Genomic DNA, 20,614 nt, shown 5'->3' with positions numbered 1-20,614 from the left:
ATCCAAAATCTATTGTCTTTTTGATACCCTACCACCTTTTCAGGGTGCCTGAGTTTGTTATTTTGAGTATGTGTTATTTTGAGAAAATGTATGCAGAGAATTAAAAGAACCTGATCAACTTATATTTGATGAAATCTCATATGATATACTCCTGGAATTTTATGTTGAATTGCTAACAAAATTATATAGAAGGGACTAGGGAGATAACTCTTAAAATGTCAAAGCAATCTCCTGTAAAAAGGGTTTTGCCCTGGCTGTGGAAATATGGCTATAGGAAGTATAGTAGAATGTGAACCAGATCCATGGAAAATATATCTCAACTGCTTTTTTCTTCCCTTGCTGAGTCTCTAGTAGAACACGAATGTCTATTGCTTTTCTGTTGATATTCATGGTGTTTTTTTCCATAGGATTATCTCATATAATTGAAGTTTCTTTCAAATTGTGGAGAGATTTTGGTAGGATTTGTTCCAAAGGGTTTGCTTTTCTAACTAACTCAATCTGAGTAGGTATAAGTGAAATTAGTTTGGTGTTGCCAAAATGTGATCAGCTATTAATGAATGGTCTGCAGATTTTCTTTTTTTAACTGAAAGATTGATTCTCCTATTTCCTTCCTGAAAATTAGAAAAGCTCTTCTGATTTCATTTGCATGTTGAAATTTTCTATTATAACTTGTATTCAATTTAGCATACTAAAATACCAAGCAAGTCTGTTCATTTAATCTGCTGATGCCTGAGCCAGTATCGCTGTGGGAAGAGATATCGTACCTTCATGTGTGGTTGTGCTCAAGAGCAATTATTTGACTATAGCTCTTATTAATATAAATCACTATCTACAAAGGAAGCTTCCTCTATTCTTGCACTTCATATTTGTATAAATAGAAAAGTAATGGATTTCAAAAAGGATCCAATAAGTTTGAGCTTCTAGAATCATCTCAAGAGTATATAGAAAGGATTTAAATATTTCAAGGTGTTTTGGAGTGGGGTGTTGATAAAGTATTTCCATGTTTGCTGAGTGCCTCTGAGCCAGCAGAATCATACTAATAAAGGCAGAAGCTGGGAATAGTTATAATATGCTTAATTAACTCTAAGCTTATTTAATGCCATGGTCCAGATGAACTCTAGATAGGGAGACATAATACATATAGCTCATTAAAAAATAATTTGGACTTCTCTAATCTATATTTGCATAAAGTTCAGGTCCTTGTCCTGAAGGTATTAATTATTTTCTAATATTATTGTTGAAAAATGGATGCCCATGAAAAAATGGTAATTAGAGGATTGCTAGCTAACATAATTCAATTTTACATAACATACTTATGCCAATTATACCATGAGTCTTCTTTGTCTTGAAGTAACACCCTTTTAAAAGAGTGTTTTAATAAAAAACATTTGTATAAATGAAATTCTGGCTGAGAGTCATTATAAAAACAATAAACAAAATTAACCTATTTGTCTTTGTTTATATAAATTGGAAAGGTACTGGCTAGAACCTTTGTGTTTCCACAGGGAACAGGTTATTTCTGCTTTGATCATATTTTAGAACTCATTTTCTTAAGGATAGTATGTGTTATTTTGAGAAAATGTATGCAGAGAATTAAAAGAACCTGATCAACTTATATTTGATGAAATCTCATATGATATACTCCTGGAATTTTATGTTGAATTGCTAACAGTGAACAATTCTAGAAATCAGCATTCTAGCAAAGGTGCTATAATAGCATCCTAAATAAGAAACAGCGACTTTAGCTGAATGTGCTATGGGATTTTTTTTATTCCAGTTTTATGTGTGATCTATTTTTTTAAAAATGTTTTCTATCCCATATATCAGGTATACTTTATGTGAACGTACAGATCAATGGCCCTATCCAATATTCTTAATATTTATAAGGAAAATAAAGAAAGATGGAAAAGTGGACAGGGGAGAGATTACAAAGGAGCAGGAGTACAGAAGCCAGCATTCAACATTCACCATCTCTCCTAATTTTTGTCACTGTGCTATTCTATGTGTGTGCATTACCATTTTATCTGATTGCATTGGATGAAGATTATACTTGGACCCTTTTGCCGTTTGCCAGGATGTGAACAGCATCCTAAATTTGCACAATGTCCTATTTCAAATATTTATCCACCTTCTGCATAGCTGTTTTTTTCTGGATCATATTTCTTAATTCATCTCTTGTTTTTGGGGATTCTTTAAATACAGGAAAAATACTTAAAATTGATAGTGTTTTTTTCAATTTCCTTCAATTTCTTATTGTGGGACGTGCAACTCCTCTCAGAATTTCTCCAATTACTTCAGGATTTCTGGCATAACTTTTTTCTTCTCCTTGCTATGGTTCTTGCTTCATATTTCTAAAGTAACATATACTGCTAAGATAGTGCCCTAACAGTCCTTCACAAGAACTTTAGGGCTGATGATAATGCAAGGTCTCTAGAAGATAATCACTGAAATTAAGTTATGTCACTGCTCTGCTATGGAAAAACTAAAGTTACTCTTGATGCTGAGGAAGGTCCATGTGGTCATTCTTGTCTGTGCTTAGAGACAGAGATGTGCTTGAATACATGTGTCCCATTGTGTAGCAACTTTGTGCTCCCAATATCTTGTGGAGATTTTCATGAAAATAGCCTTTATTTTTTCTTGAAGCCAGTTTACCTACAATACAGATGTGATACTGAGACCAAACTGAAGACTAAATCACCTGTTCATAACTTCCTCTTCCTCCAAACTTGGCACATTCTTTTCAAATTGAATTGGCATGCCTTGTTTTTTAGGATAAAGTATTTTCTAGGTGGAGATGCTAATTAAATAAATTCCTGGTGATTCAACCAACTAGTGCTCTATGAAGTTTCAGTAACATCTGAATCTTTGGCACATTTTATGGCTAAGTGGAGAATAAGCTCCTCCTTTCCTTCCTAATGTATAATTCATGCTCTGTAAAGCTGATGTACCATACCAGATATAATAGTTTTATGCCAGTTCCATTTAATTAATGTTATTGTTATCAAGAAATGGGGTTAGGTCATGCCAAAATGGGGTATTTGAGGATATTGTTATAAAATTTCTTATGTGCATGTTATTTAGAGACATTTCATTTTACCTCAGGACATTTATGCCATTTTTAGGTTAGGTAAAGGATCCATACCCAACTTACAGACAGCGCTGTAGCAAATGGACAGAACAAGTTTAATCATCTGAGAGTTATATTGCAGCAAGGTACAGGGAGATATCTAAGTGCTAAGACAGAGGTACGAAAGAAAATATCTAAGGTCAAAGTTGTGTGTGTTTAAAGTCATGAAGATAGGAAGCAAAGAGTTAGAGGTACCATTCTGACTAATATGAGGCTTCTGAGACAGGCAGGGAGGTTGTTGTCTGTAACGCTCAGATAAGCAACTAATCAATATGGCAAAGGAGAGCTTATTAATAGTAACAGATAAGATTTTTGCTGGACAGTGACACATATGAGACTATCAATAGTGATGAATATGAGCCAGTGCATGTTGAGCACAGAGGGAATCTTCAAACAAGGTCTGCCTGGTAACAATCAAAAGGAGGTTCTTTATCTAGAGTATTGAAGGCTGTTGTTTGTTGTTTGTTTGTTTTGTCTGATAAAAGTGCTACATGGCTCTTTTAAAAGTAAATTTCAGGCATCCTTTGGGGAAAGACAAAACAACCTCAGGTTAAGCATATGCGTATTCAACATCCAGAGATTAAATGTAACCTTGTAATAATAAAAATATATTTACTACATGCAACTGTTAGAACCTGAAGTCCTCAGAATAGAGGTTGCCTTTTTCCTGGTGGAAAATATGAGGCAGACAATGTTATTTCAGGCAAAGATTTAAGCCTTTTTTTATAGGTAGCATCCTCTCACCAAATTAAACCCAAAAGAAGCAATAAACCTCTACCTTTTGTATAGTGTGTATTAGTTCTAGAAATATGCTTGCTTGGAAAATAATATCTGTAAAAATATCCACTATGTGCCAAGTTTTGTGCTAATACTATAGGGATAGAGAAGGTGTGGAAGGTTTGAAAAATGTATCTGTGCTGACATTCTCATTTTGGAGACTGGAAGATTGTATTCAAAGATGGCCACAACTATATCCCCCATCCTGTGTGCCCCAGAAGTGTGACTTTACTACTCTCTCATCAAGATGTGGTCTATTTCTTTACTCCTTGAATCTGAGCAGGCTCCATAACTGCTTTGGCTATAGTATATGGTGGAAGTGATCGGTGTGATTAATGAATATCTGCTTAACCTTGTAGAAGGATGATTCTGGGAGAAGTGAAAAAGTAACTTTTTAAGATATTCTAGGTTCCATTATGGGAGGTTTTCAAAGCAGGATATATCGATTGAAGTCAGAAGATTAAGGATGATCAAATACTGGTTAGGGACAGTGTGTTACAGAGAGATCATCTTATTTCATGCAATGTTTTAGTTTAAACATTGCTTTTTTATGGCTAGTTGTTTAATATATTTATTATGATTTCTTTCAATGAATTAAGAGGACACTTTAGCATACCTGAGAAGAGATGGTATTATTTTAATGTCACATTTTTCTGGTAGGCTAAGTACTATGTGGGGACATTGACTCATGATGGAGAAATATTAGTTGACAGTGTAGTAACAGTAAGATGAAAGAGATCGAACAGAGAAATGTGATTCTGAGGATTAAGAGTAATCCTCAGATTACTGTAAGTAAATGTGATTAAGAGCTCAGAGCTTTGCTACTGGTTAGAGTCCAGAGAAAAATACACTTAGAAATTCTTCTCAGCACAAACACATGCATTTTCTTCATACTTTCCCATTGCATTATTGAGGTACTTCCAGGTGATAAAAAATAAACATGTTAGGTTCTCTACTCATAATGGGAATCTATTGTAAGATTATAGGAGAAGGAAGGCCAAGAAGCTGCTTCAGTAACCAAATATTCAGGCCTCCAGTTCTTTTGGTGCCCCCAGGAACTTCTAGCTGTCCCATCAGAGGGTGCAGTCCATTGCCCCCTTTTCTAGTCACTCTGCTGTTCCTTTTCTTCCTCTACTTTTTATATGTGTCCACTTCTTGCTTTTCTATTTTTACTTCCTGCCTTCTGTTTACTCATGATATCTACTTTCTCATGACTCTTACTTATTTATTTCTGTAAGTCCCTTAAATTTCTTTACTTGCTTGTTCTTCTTTAATTGGTTTGGATAGTCATTCCCAATTTTTGTAAGACCTTGTAAGTTCAGAATATTCAAGTCAAGACACCATCTACTGTGCTGGCGAGTTTGTGGCAACTTCATTCAGCAGTAGGCACTGTTATAGACAAAATTCAGAGTCATGATCAGCTCTCCAGAGCTCCACTATGCAGTTTATTGTTGCTTGTTCTCAGATGTTATATTCTGACCTTAAAATATGATCACCAAGTATCTACTATGTGGCAGGAAAGGCAGGACATAAAAAGAAGTGAAGTTTTGAAGCCACAGTATCACCTTTCTTCTGCTTTGCTTAGAATCTGGCCACTCCTACACGGAAGTCATGAAGGGTGTCTGAATGTATACCATTTAAATGAGTGCACAGTTTGTTGGAGTCAATCAATATTTAATATGTTATACTATATCCAATAAAACTTAAACTCTCTCCTTCTTTTTTGCATGTTTTCTCATTATTAACAATATAATTGAGCAATCATAAGAATTATCTCTGAATGTAGAATAAAATTTTTAATGATTGTCCACTACTACTCATGGAAGGGTACTCTTATTTTAGTACTTGGCTTGACTATAAATTTTGCATTTAAAGAAATGAGGCCACAGCAGGGTAGAATTGACATTCTCTCATTTTTTTGGTACATCAGGTATAAGAAAATGAAGGACAGTCTCAACACCTCCATGCTGTCATTATTGATGAATTCATTACCTTTTGGAGAGCTGGCTCTGGCAGTTACTCTGTAAGACTGACTAAGCAAAGTCCTTTTATACATCTGGAGAGAGCTCATTGAAAAGGAGTGAGTGGCATATTTCCTGGAATATTTTTTTCAATAGGGTTGAGAAGGATTCAAGCTTATCTGGTTCCTTCAGTTTTTTAAATTTAATATCAGGAGACTGTATTATATCTGCCCTGGGTACATGTGTAGTAAAGTTTCCTTTTCACCTGGAAACTTCCCCTACTACTTGTCTCTGAGCTTATTCTGACATCTAATCTGTTACATGGTAGAATCTGGGGTTAAAAATGTAAATAAGAAGTCACATAAGGAAAGCTCCAGGGAAGATGGTGGATTAGAAGGGCATAGTGAAAACCTCATCCCACATATACACTGAGGTAGCAGCTATATCAAATCATTTACATCAGTTATATCAAGCAACCTTTACAATGACCTGAAGTCTGAAGAATGGACAATGTATAACTAACTGGAGAGGAGAAGACTACATTGAGAAGGGTAAAGGGGCTGAGCTATGATCAGTTGGGACCCAAGCCCTTCCTGCATCCCAGTCCACAAGCAGGAGGGAGAGAATAAAGCAGGGAGGGGATAAGAGCTCAGGAATCTTGAACGCTTGGCCCTGGAGATCTGCTCTGGGAACACAAGTCCACATTGCCCTTGGCTTTTGTGATTAATGGGGCTGGACACCAGGAGAAGTTGGAGCCCTCAGGGAGGCTGAGACTTCTGTTGTTTGTGGAGGACAGGCACAAACCTCCGTGGGTCCTGCTGAAACTAGTACAGAGGTGTCAGTTTGAAATATATGTTAGCTTCAAGAAGTGTGAGTGTGCTAAAAGGGCAAGGGTTGAAAGGAGCTCTCTCTCGAGGAGAAAGGGTAGACAGACAACACTTTTCCACTCCTCTCTCAGCCCAACTAGCCAGATACTTGCAGGAGCCATCTCTGAAACTCTCCACCTGCCCTGCTGACTCTCCTAAGTGTTCACTTGCATAGCTGCCCCACCTGGTGCACTCTTCCCAGTGGTGGTGTGCCATTTGCTGACTGACAGAAAGAGGGCCACCCTGTCCAAAACAAATTCCAGCAGAAGTGCCTCATGTCACACAAAAAGCATGCAGAGTCTAGCTGTGGGGATCAGTCATGGCTGGCAGACAGGCAGAAAGATGGTCCCTGCCCACAGCCCACCAACAGTCATTATGGCTTAGCTTCAGCAGAGAGTCAGGCTCTGGTGAGCAGAGCCAGCATTCTGGATACCACAGGATGCCTAATATGTAAAGCCACTACTCTCAAGACCAGGAGGCATAGCTGATCTGTCTAATACAAAGGAAGAAACACAGGGACCCAGACAAAATGAGAAAGCACAGGAATATGTTCGAAACAAAAGAATAAGATAAAACACCAGACATAGTGCTAAATGAAATGGGATAAGTGGTCTTCCTGATACAGAATTCAAAGTAACAGTCATAAAGATGATCACTGAAATGGGCATATCAATTCAGGAGCTCAAAGAGAATTTCAACAGAGAGATAAATGTAAAAAAGATCCAGTCAGAGCTAAAGAATACAATAACCACAGTGAAAAATACAATAGAAGGAATGAATAATAGGTTGCAGGAAGCAGAGGAACATATCAGTGAGTTTTAAGATAGAGAAAGAAGTCCAGAGTAACCAAGGTGAGAAACACAGAGAGAAAAAAGAATTTCTAAAAATCTGAAGATCTCAAGACAACTTTGTGAAAATGCTAAATGAAACAATATTCACGTATTAGGGGTCCCAAATGGAGGAGAGAGAGGCAAAGGGGTAGAAAGTCTATTTGAAGAAATAATTGCTTAAAACTCTCCAGTCTGGGGAAGTCCAGGTTCTGGAAGCCCAAAGAGGCCCTAAAAGGATAAACCCAAGAAGAACAACTCTAAGACACTTAGTAATTAAAATGGCAAAAATAAAAAAAAGAGAATCTTAAAAGCATCAAGAGAAAGACAGACAGCTACCAATAAGGGAAACTCCACAGGCTATCAGCATATTTCTCAGCAGAAACTTTACAAGACAGAAGGGAGTGGCATGAAATATGTAAAGTATTGAAAGGGAAAAAAATCTACAACCAAGAATAATCTACCCAGTAAGTTTATCAGAATTGAAGGAGAGATTAAGTCTTCCAGATAAACAAAGGTTAAAAGAATTCACAACTAAACCAGCCTTAGAGAATATTTTAAAGAAACTTTTTCAGATGGAAATAGTCTAGAGGTAACCCTGTATTGCTGTATACTTTCCTCATAGGACTGCCTTTGCTGAATCCCACAGATTTTGGGCTGTGGTGTTTTTGTTTTCAATTGTCTCCATGTATTGTTTGATTTCTGTTTTTATTTGTTCATTGATCCATTGATTATTTAGAAGCATGTTGTTTAGCCTTCTTTTGTGTTTTTTGTTTTCCTTGTGTAATTTATTTCTAATTTAATTCCATTGTCTGAGAAGATACTTGATAGAATTTCAATCTTTTTGAATTTATTGAGGCTCTTCTGGGGCCTAGTGTAGGATCTCTTCTGGAGAACATTCCATGTACACTTGACAAAAATGTGTATCCTGCAGCTTTTGGGTAGAGTGTTCTGTAGATATGTTAGGTCTATCTGATCTAATATATTGTTCAGTGCATCTATTTCCTTATTTATTTTCTGTCTGGTTGATCTATTGATGTGAGTGATGTGCTGAAATCTCCTAAAATGAGTATGTTGCAATCTATTTCCGCATTTAATTCTGTTAGTTTTTGTTTTACATATTTAGGTGCTCCTATGTTGGGTTCATGAATATTTATAATGCTTAAAGCCTCTTGTTGGAATGTCCCCTTTAACATTATGTAATGTCCTTTTTTGGCTCTTGTTACTTTTTTTGTTTTAAAATCAATTTTGTCTGACATAAGTACTGCTACTCTTGCTTTCTTCTCCCTATTATTTGCATGGAATATCTTTTTCCATCCCTTCACTTTTGGTCTGTGTATGTCTTTAGGTCTGAAATGAGTTTCTTGAAGGCAGCATATAGATGGGTCTTGTTTTCTTATCCATTCTGCTACTCTATGTCTTTTGATTGGTGCATTCAGTTCCATTTACATTTAAAGTGATTATTGATAGATATGTACTACTTTTTTAGGGTTGTAATTGGGTTTCTTGCTCTTTTTAAATTTGTTTCTTGTTTCTCTTTGTGTGTATTTATTGTAGGCTTTAGTTGTGTGCTTACCAAGGTTCAAGGATAGCTTCTTTAGTATATGAGTCTATCTTAAATTGCTGATTACTCTATTTCAAACACAATCTAAAGGTACTTATTTTTTCCTTCTTCCTCCTCCAAATTTTTGTATTAGATGCCATTATCTGCACTTTTTGTGTATCCCTTGGCAATTTTTATAGGTGATTTTGCTTCTTTTGTTTTGTTTTAATTTTGTACTTGCTTGATAATTCATTGGTCTACTGCCTTTACTGTGGTTTTATTTCCACTGGTGAAAGCTATTTAGACTTAGGGTCATTTCCATCTACAGAAATCCCTTTGACATATTGTGTTAAAGTGTCATAGTGGTGCTAAAGTATTTCAACTTTTGTTTATCTGGAAATTGTTTAATACCTGCTTCAAATTTAAATGATAATCTTGCTGGGTAGAGGATTCTTGGTTGGAGGTCCTTCTATTTCAGTACATTAAATATATCATGCCACTCCCTTCTTGCCTGTAGAGCTTCTTTTGAGAAGCCTGCAGATAGCCTGGTGGGGTTTCCTCTATAAGTAATCTTTTTGCTCTCTCTGGCTGCTTTCAACACTCTCCTTATCTTTGATCTTTGCTATTTTAATTATTATGTGTCTTGGTGTTGTCTTCCTGGGGTTCCTTTTGATAGGGGATCTCTGTGCTTCCATGACCTCAGTGTCTATTTCCTTCCTCAGATTGGGCAAGTTTTCAGCAATTATTTCCTTAAATAGACTTTATTTCTGAAGTTTTTATCTAGAAGATTGTTGATCTCTGTTTCATGTAGTCCTCTTTCTAGGTTTCTGTTCTAACATTTTTTTTTGGATCAAATTCCTCTGCCTGCTCTTTTTGTTCAGGGATTCTGTTTCTTCCTTTGTATTAGGTGTCTCTGCTATGCTTTCTTATCTAAAGAGTAATAGCTTTATTATGAAGAAGGTGTGCTATGGTGCCCAGAAGGTCAAGATTCTGTACTCCGTAGTGCCTGGTTCTATTTTGCATGGACCCCAGTTGTTGGCTTGCTGTGGGTGGGACCACTTTCTGTGTGGTTTCTGTAGTTTTCTAAGCCTGGGTGGGCAGTTTGAGCTGCTACCCTGTATTCGGCTCTGGAATATCTTTGAGCTCACTGTGGATGGGGCCACCCTCTGCTCAGCCTGCCACAATGGGTTTAATGGGGTAGATGGACAAATGTGCACAGTACAGGGTTTGGACACCCACAGGGAGGAAGGAACTCTTGGGGCTGGCTCCTCCAGGCACCTCTCTGGTTGGTCTGAAATAGAGCCAGTCAAGCTGGGAAAGTCTCCTTCTGCCTACCAGGCAGCAAAATCTGATATTGCCACTGGGCCAAGTGGGTTTTCTGTCTCCTCCCTGAGGGAGGAGTCTCAGGGCTGTGTTGCCAGCAGGGAGGATGGAGCTTCTAGGGCTCCTGAGAGTTCCCAATCTGTTGGACCAAGGAAGGGCTGGGGAGGTATCCTCCACCTGCCCTTTTTCCTGAGAAGAGAGTTCCATTCAACCCTTGTCCCCTCTGCTATCCCTCCACTACTGGCAAGTCTTTCAAACTCCTGCCTCTGCTTTGGGTCTCAAGACTTGTAAAACATGCTGCTCTCCACACTGGCTGGAGTCTCAACCTCCCAGAATGTTCCAACTGCCTGTGGTGTCCAGCCCTGATATTCACCAGACCCCAGTGTAATCTGGCTTGTGCTCCTGGAGCAGATCTCCAGGCCAAGGTTTGTAGTGCTCCTGGACTCCTATGTCCTTTCCACTCCATTCCTCTTTCTTTTGTGTGTAGGCTGGGGTTGGGAGAGTGCTTGGGTTCCACTTGGTCTCAACTTTGCTGCCTCAGCCTTTTCTGTGTTGTCCTCTCTTCTTCCTCAGGTGTAGGGTGTCTGTTCTGCATCTTCAAGTCATTTTCTGTTCCAGTTTTATTTGCTGTATTTTCCTCTTTAACGTATTTTTGGGAAGAGGTTTCCATCTTGCCTCCCTATTCTGCCATCTTTAATCCTCTCCTACTAGATAGAAATATTCTTAAGTTTAAATATTTTCCATAAGTGGAAATAAACCATAGTAAGGAAGTAGACCAATTACTTAGAAAGTATGTATAAAGTTCAAAAAATGAAAGTAGTGAAGTTAACTGTACACAATGTTAGTCAAAGGATACACAAAAAGATGTGTATTTTGACATCATATACATAAAATGTGAAGGAGAAAGAATAAAAAAGGAGTAATTTTAGAATGTGTTAGAAATCAAGTGACCATCAACTTAATATGGATTACAATATATTTAGCAAGTATAAATGAACCTTATGGTATCCACAAACCTAAAGCCTATAATATATACACAATGCTAAAAACAAATCAATCCAAGCATAACACTAAATAAAGCCATCAAAACACAAGAGAAAAGTGTAAAAGAGTAAGAAAGGAACAGAAAACTAAAATAACAACCAGAAACAGTTAATAAAATGGCAATAAGTACGTACCTATCAGTAATTATTTTAATGTAAATGGACTTAATGCACCGATCAAAAGACATAGGGTGACTGAATGGATAAACAGCACTCATCTATATGCTGCCTACAGGAGACTAATTTCACACCAAAATCCATACATAGAGTGAAACTAAAGGAATAGAAGTAAAAGATGTTTCATGCAAATATGAGAAAAAGCAGGAGTAACAATATGTATATCAGACAAAATAAACTTAAGAACAAAGAAAGTAATGAGACAAAGAAGGACATTATGTAATGATAAAATGATCACTCTAACAAGAGGATATAACAGTTGTAAATATCTACATACCCAACATACAAGCACCTGAATATATAAAGCAAATATTAACATACCTAAAAGGAGAAATTGACAGCAGCACAATAATACTAGGATTTTAACACTGACTTACACTAATGGATACTCCATCCAGACAGAGAATAAATAAGGAAACAGTGGTGTTGAATGACACATTAGACCTGGAGAACTTAACAGATACATACAGAATATCCCACCCAAAAGCAGCATAATTCACATTCTTCTTGAGTGCATATGTTCTCCAGAATAAATCACAAAACAGGACACAAAAATAACCTCAGTACATTTAAGAATATTGGAATTGCATCAAGGATATTTTTAGACCACACTTAGAAATTAATTACATTAAAAAAACAGAAAAAACAAATGCATGGAGGCTAAACACATATGGAGACAAGTGAACAAGAACACAATGGTTTTAAAAATGTGGGATACAGCAAAAGTGGTTCTCAGAGTAAAGTTCATAACAGTGCAGGCTTACCTCAAGAAATAAGAACAAGCCCAAATAAACAATCTAACTTTTCAGCTGAAAGAACTAGATTAAGAAGAACAAAAAAAAGGGAGTCAGTAGAAGGAGGGATATAATAAAGATCAGAGTATAAATAAATGAAATAGAGAATAAGAAAATGATAGGAAAAAATCAGTGAAACAAGAGCTGTTTCTTTGAGAAAATAAACAAAATAGACAAATCTTCAGCCAGACTTATCAAGAAAAAAAGAGAGCAGATAAAATCAGAAATGAAAAAGAAGTTATGACTGACACCATATATATTCAAAGAAATATAAAAGAATTTTGTGAAAAGCTATATACCAATAAATTGGACAACCTAGAAGAAATGGAAAAATTCCTAAAAACATACAATCTTCTTGGACTGATATACAATGACATAGAAAATCAGAAGAGACCAATTACAAGTAATGAAATTGAACTGCTAATGAAAAAATTCCCAGTGAAAATAAGTCCATTACCAGATTGCTTTACAGCTGAATTCTACGAAACATTTAAAGAAGAGCTACTACCTATACTTATTAAAGTATCTGAAAAAATAAAAGACGTTGGAATACTTTCAAACTCATTCTATAAGGGCAGCATTTCTCTTATACTAAATCCAGACAAAGACAGTATCAAAAAAGAAGATTTTAGGCCAATATCCCTGATGAATATAGATGCAAAATCCTCAAAAAAATAATGCAAACTGAATTCAAAAATACATCAAAAGGATCATCCATCATGACCAAGTGGGATTTATTCTAGGTATGCAAAGTAAGTACAATATTCATAAATCAATCAGTGTGATACACCACATTAACAAATGAAGGATAAAAACCACATGATGATCTGAATAGGTCCTGAAAAAGCATTTGACAAAATTCAACATCCATTCATGATAAAAACTCTCAGCAAAGTGGGTGTAGAGAGAATATAATAATGGCCATATAGGACAGACCTACAGCTAACATCATACCCCATGTTAAAAAGCTGAAAGCCTTTCCTCTAAAATCAGGAGCAAAACAAAGATGCCCACTTTCCCACTTTTACTCAGACAGTACTGGAAGTCCTAGCCATGGCAGTCAGACAATAAAAAGAAATAAAAGGCATCCAAATTGGTAAGGAAGAAGTAAAATTGTCACTATTTGCAGATGACATGATACTATATATGGAAAACCAGATAGACTGCACTAAAAACCTTTTGGAACCAATAAGTGGATTCAATAAATTTGTAGGATACAAAATCAATATACAGAAATGTGTTGCATTCCTATATATTAATAACAAACTAGCACAAAGAAAAATCAAAACAATTCCATTTACATTTTCATCAAAAAGAATAAAATACCTAAGACTAAACCTTACCAAGGAAGTGAAAGACCTGTACTCTCAAAACTACAAGACACTGATGAAAGAAATTGAAGAAGATACAAATAAATGGAAACCTATCCTATGCTCATGAATAGGAAGAATTAATACTGTCAAAATGGCCATCCTGTCCAAATCAGTTTGTAGAATCAGTGCAATTCTCATCAAAATACCAATTTCATTTTTCAATAAAGTAAAGCAAAAAATCTTAAATTTATGTGGAACCAAAGACGCCAAATAGCTAAAGTAATCTTGAGAATGAACAAAGCAAAGGGTATCATGCTCCCTTGCTTCAAGCTATACTACAAAGCTACAGTAAACAAAGCATTAAGGTAGTGTCACGAGAACAGACATGGATCAATGGAACAAGATACAAAGTCCAGAAATAAATCCATACATATATAGTTAATGAATATATGACAGAGGAGCAAGCCTATACAATATTAAAAAGACAGCCTCTTCAGTAAATGGTTTTGGGAAAACTGGATGCAAGAGAATGAAACTGGATTACTGTCTTACACAAAAGTAAACTAAAAGTAGACTAGACCCAAGTACAAGACATGAAACCATAAAACCCCTAGAAGGAAACATAGGTAGGAAGGTCTTGAACATAATCATAAGTAGTTGTTTTCTGGATACATCTCCACCAGCAAGAAAATAAAATTAAAATGAACAAGTGGGATTACATCAAACTAAAAACTCTGCACAGCAAAGGAAACCATCAACAGGCAACCTATGGTTTGGAGAATATATTTGTAAATTATATATCTGGTAAGGGGCTAACATTCAAAATATATAAAGAACTCATGTGACTCAAAACCAAAAAAAGAAAAAAATTAAAAAATGGTCTGAGTACCTGAGAAGATGCTGTTCTAAAGGAGACTTACAGATGGACAATGGGCACATGAAAAAAATGCAAATTAAAACCACAGTGAGATATTACTTTATATCAGTCAGGATATCTGCTATCCAAAAGACAAGAAATACTAACTGTTGGTGAACATGTGGGGAACTGGGAACCATCCTACAGTGCTGGTAGGAATGTCTGGCACATCCAAGGTGGAAAGCAGTACAGAGGTTCCTCAGCAAACTAAAAATAGAAATACCATTTAAACCATACAATAGCACTTCCACTTTTGGGTATATTCCTGATGAAAAGAAAGTCACGAATTCAAAAAGATATATGCACTCCTTTGTTGATTGCTGCATTTACAATAGACAAGAGCCAAGGTAAGGAAGCAACCAACGTGCTAATCAGCAGGTGAATGGATAAAGATGATGTGGTACATATATATAATGGAATATTATTCAGCCTTAAAAAAAGAGAAACTTGCCATTTGCAACAACATTGGTGGACATGTAGGGTATTATGCTAATGAAATAAATCAGACAGCGAAAAACAAACAGTATGACTTCACTTACATGTGGAATCCAAAAAAAACCCCAAAGCAAAACAACAAATGAACAAAACAGAAATAGACTCATAGACACTGAGAAGGAACTGATGGTTACCAATGGTTACCATGGGGGAAGGGAGGGGTGGGTGGGGATAAAGAAGTACAAAATCTGAATCATAATATGAATTAATCATGATGATGAAAGTACAGTATAGAGAACATAGTCAGGAATTCTGTAACATCATTGTATGTTGACAGATAGTAACTGCAATAGTTGGGTTGAGCATTTAATAATGTAGTTAACTGTTGAATCATTATGTTGTGTACTTGAAACCAGTATAATACTGTATATCAACTATACTTTAATAAAATAAAATATAAAAAATAAAGAATATTTTCTTGAGCTGATAACCTTAAAACATAAAATTCAAAAATCATAAAGCACATATTGTATAATCATTATATATAATTTTAAATTATAATGCATAATTTTTCTTTTTAAGTATGAATAACAAATTATTAAGGAAAACAATGTTTAAAAATGGAAATAGAATATATACATAAAAACTAAATCAGTAGAAAGAAGAAATAAAGAAAACCCAGTCAATCCAATAGAGATCAAGAAGTTAGGGAAAAAGGTATGAAAAGAGGTTGAAAGAGCAAAACTAAGTTGAGGGAAAATAACCTAAATATGTCACTAATCATGATAATCAGAATAAATCGATTAAACACACTAGTTTAAAAACATATTGATTTATTAAAGAAAGAGCTATATGTTGTTTAAAACAGACAAATGTATGGGGTTAGACAGTGATCCAGTTTCATTCTCTTACATGTAGCTGTCCAGTTTTGCCAGCACCATCTGTTGAAGAGACTGTCATTTCCCCATTGTATGTCCATGGCTCCTTGATCGAATATTAATTGACCATATATGTTTGGGTTAATGTCTGGAGTCTCTAATCTGTTCCACTGGTCTGTGGCTCTGTTCTTGTGGCAGTACCAAATTGCCTTGATTACATGTAAAATATAAATACTTTAAGAAAATAACAATGTTTCATAGTAGAAGTATAGGAAAAGATATAGCAGGCAAATACTATTAAAAAGAAGCCATACAATGCATTTTAAGGCAAAAAAGAATTAAGACATAAGTGTGATAAAAAAGTAAAGCAAAATTTTGAATACAAGATAAGGAAGTTGTTCTGAAATCAAACACCAAGAGCACAAATTTTAAAGAAAATAATTAATTTTACTACATAAAAATTTAAAACCTCTCTACAACAATAGCACTAAACAGAGGAATGACAGCCACAGACTAAAGACATATGTGGGTATGTTTAGGGGTGTGTATGTGTGTGTTTTTATGTGTGTGTATCTGAAAGGATTAGTATCCAAGATACCTAAAGCACCCTTATAATAGATAAAATTAAAAAATGGATAAATGTACAGAATATCATATGCTTAGTTAAAAAAGAAGGTCGTGTAAGGGGAGAATAGTATATTAAAAAATGGAAATAGATGTAAGCCAATAAGTGCATTGATGTACTTTACCGATTAAGATAAAGATCTTCACAGACTACAGTGGAAGCGTAGAGGATGGAGTGAGAGAAAGACTCAAAGTCATTTAGGAGGGATTTCATATCTGAGATAGTTTTTAAATCGAGACCAGCCATATATATCGCCTCCAGTGATAGAGAATTTATTAAATGTTATATACAAACCAAGTGTTTAATCTACTGCTCTCATTACATCTCACCAAAAGTCCAAGGAGCTGGGATTAATTTATTTTTACAAAAATAAATAGATTATTATTTAGAAAAGGGACTATGTTAAAGAGTTTAGTTCATGTGCCTGAATTTACATAGCTAGTATGATGCTGTCAGGATTCAAATTCAGCTCTACCTGACTCTGTTTTTAATTATTATACTACACTAGCTGGTGTGGGAATGAAACATTCAGATCAAATAATGTATATGAGTAGAATCTCAGACTTGTCAAGAGAAGATATAATTATTCTAGATTAGTATTCTAGATTACTATAAATTAGGATGTAATTGAGTGCTAGGAAGAGGCAAAAAGGGACTCAAACTTTATATAATATTGGCAGTGGGATGTCATTGATGATGTTTAAGCTAGGTTACCCTGTGACAGTATTTGTTTTAGATCATTTTGGGGGCAGGATGAATAGAAAGGAAAATAAACAATTTCAGTAGTTCAAGTAAAAAAGGTGAAGCATGTACTAAGACTGAGGTGGTGGGAATAGAAAAGAAACATAGATAAGAGAAATATTAAAGAGGTAGTAGCAGTTATAGAACATATTAAATAATTGAAAATGTATGGATAGGATAGACAGGAAAAGAACTACCATTTCTTGCTTAGTTGACCTAAGTTGAGATCAGTTATAAAGCATAGAGAATAAGGAATACAAGAGAAGAAATATATTGGTAATGGTGTGGTGAAGAAGAATGATGAAATCAGTAGCGAAAATGTTAAGTTTGAAAAACCCAAGAAATATTTAGGCAGCTGAAACAGAATTCAGAGTAGGTGGGGAAGTGAACTGGAAGAAGATGTTTTGGAATTATCTATATATGGATATTCCAATAAAACCATGTAGAGATACCTCCAAAGACCTGTGAAGTTATTTAAGAATGGCTTTTGATAAACCTACACAAGGGGATGTCTTAGAAATTCAGTAATGTATTAGACATTAGCTTACTTTCACAGGTTATAAATACTTAGAAAAAACAAGTCATGTCCTTTTCTGTGCTAAGGACGCAAACAGGAAGATCAAGAGTATACTAATTGCACAAATAGCTCCAATTCTTCATCCTTCCCTATGTACATATCCTTTTGCCATGTGATTTAAAAATTATTCTTATTGAAAAGTGGAGTTTATTTCTCTGCCCCTTGATTCTAAATTTAGCCATGTAATTTGATCCACCCAATGGGAAATTAGCAGGTGTGATGAATGAGATGGCTTGAAAATGCACTTGTGTAGTGATATTTCTGAGTTAACTCATCTTCTTTGACTGTGAGAACACAACCTGTATATCCCACTGGAGGGGACATGCGAGATGTATGTAGAACACCTGAGTTGCTCCAGCTAACACACAGTTAATCCAGATGCATAAACTCTAAGCTGGCAGCCAGAAGATCATCAGCTGAGCTCATCCGAAACTAGAACTGTATGGTTGAGCCCAGCTTAAACCATCAATTTGTGGACCTGTGAGTTACATAAATGTTTACTACTATAGATCACTGAGGCTTTATGTTTATTTGTTTCACAGCATTATTGTAGCACAAGATAACCAATGTGGGTAAGAAAAGGTAGAATTGCTTTTTTACTAGATTCATGGGAGTCATAGTGTCCGGACAATAATCTTTATTGTCTACTTTCCTCAACTAGACATAGTCATAGCCAAGAGTCAACCTTAAGAAAAGAGTCATTGCCAAATTTTAATGCTTTGGATTTATCAAATAGCAAACAGATTCCATACAGACTAAGAGATAGTTTTGCTTAAATAAACAAAAAGAAACCCCCAACTTTCTGTCAAAGAAGCAGAGTCACAGTACCACATTCAAACTCAAGGGTGATTATGGTTTGGGTGTTTTTTGAAAAAACACTCTTAAATAATTGAAGAGATTGACACCAAGTACCCTCTCAATCATACTGACCTTGTTCCCTCTGAACATAGACATTACTTTTTAGAATACAGAGCACTATGTTATACCCACAGCCAGGTATATCCACAAGTTAATATGCAGTTTACATCCTAAACTATGGGTATGGAAATGGTGGGAATTTCAGGGCAGATAAAAAAGATAAGAATTTGCTTAGATGTAGATTGTTAAATGCTTTCTTTTTTCCATATTGACTATTTTTTATTTAAAATTTTTTTCACCCTGAGGGTTAGACATATGCAACAGTCTTTCCGGGTATAAACCCACAAATTTATATATATTTTTTGTCAAAGAAAACATCAATTAGACATATTAAAAACAATGGGTTTTGTAAATCAAGGTAACATACATGTAGGTCTTTGTTAAAATTAAAAGTCTCATATTTTGATTCTTATTTTTCTTTTCTCTCTTTTATGTCCTCTTTTAAGAAAAAGTCAGAAATGGGGCAGAACAAAACCTAAATGCCTACTCATTGCTGTTTAATAATTTCCCTTCTCCTTTCTCATTCTCCTTCCCTCTGACCATTTTCCAACTCTGCGTTGCCCACACCTAGGTATAAAAAGCATGGAGTACCCAACATTTCACAACTGAAATGTCCAAGTGCTCATTGAAAACCTGACTGGGAAGCTTATGAAATATTATTATGTTCTTATCTCACTTCACGTTCACCTCTGTTTTGAACTTCTAGGCTCCCAGTCCTACATTCTTGCCTCTGCTGTATATTTAGCCACATGCAATCCTTAATTCAGCTTTTCTCCTTCCACCTTTTCCTAGGTTCCTCATGAATCTTCATAGAGTCAAGTATAATTATGTGAAAGGGTAATGTTCTAGAAGTGAGAACATATGATTCCTAGAGTATCACCAATGTCCTGGGCATGTCAGGTTGTAAACTTAATTTTTATGCTATTTCTCTCTTTGAAGATAAGAATAACAATAACTAACATTTGTATGGTACTTAAAGGATTTCAGAGAACTTAACCACTGTTTCATTTGATTTCTTTGAACACTGAAATAGGCAGGTTGGATATTACAGGATGGATATTACACTTCCCTGCCCACTGTACTCCCTTGACATAAATGAGGAAAACAAAGCTGAAATAGTTTAGCAGATGTTTAGAAGTGTCAGGATTAGTAGTTAACACAGAAGGGGCTAGACTTCTGATAACATCTCTGGGCCAGACCCCTTTCCATAATATCCTCATGCCTGTTGCATGAAATCAGAAAATTTGAAAAATATTATAGAAACTCTTCTCCTTCTTTTCAGAACCTGGTTGTATTATCAAGGATGTATAAAATAAAACTCCAGATCTATCAGCTTCTCCTAACTGGTCAAGAGTAAAATAGCTTGGATGTGCAAATGTAGGAAGGAATCAGAGTCTATTGAGAATGAGATAAAGGTGTGTTTGAATTTCAAACACTTAATGTTGGCATGGGGATATACACATACTTGGGGAGAAGGGACTATAGTGATATATGGGTGATCATAGCATCCAAGCTGGGATAATTTTGAGGGTCAGAGAGGTTGATAACTAGAAATGATACTAAGAAATAACAGTGATAAATTGGGACAGTTCTGAGCAAACTGAAACATATAGTCATTTTAGGGATTGGGAGCCCAGGGATCATCAGGAAGACCCTCCCTAATGGTTTGCAGAGGTAAGCCTCAGGCTTGTAATTAGCATTTAACTTTGACTTTCCTCCCAAGCTCCCCATACCTATCTTTTGGAGAGAGGTTCCATATGTAGCTATTGGTTA

General features: G+C 35.6%; 1 long non-coding RNA gene across 2 annotated transcripts in view; it reads left to right on the top strand.

The window, feature by feature from the left end:
• The window catches only part of LOC140843101 (uncharacterized), a 500,637-nt gene that overhangs the window by 183,632 nt on the left and 296,391 nt on the right, over positions 1 to 20,614 (top strand). The window contains exon 5 of one of the 2 annotated variants that reach the window (XR_012120579.1): positions 5,835 to 7,935. The exons of the other annotated variant lie outside the window; for it this stretch is intronic. This is a non-coding gene — a long non-coding RNA (uncharacterized lncRNA). Of the gene's footprint in view, positions 1 to 5,834; positions 7,936 to 20,614 lie in introns of those variants that run through there. 2 annotated transcript variants of the gene reach the window in all.

Source organism: Manis javanica, chromosome 8 (assembly GCF_040802235.1).
Source record: "Manis javanica isolate MJ-LG chromosome 8, MJ_LKY, whole genome shotgun sequence".
Lineage (NCBI taxonomy): Eukaryota > Metazoa > Chordata > Mammalia > Pholidota > Manidae > Manis > Manis javanica.
The sequence above is the reverse complement of the archived record's forward strand: the minus strand, read 5'-3'. Positions and strand labels throughout refer to the sequence as shown.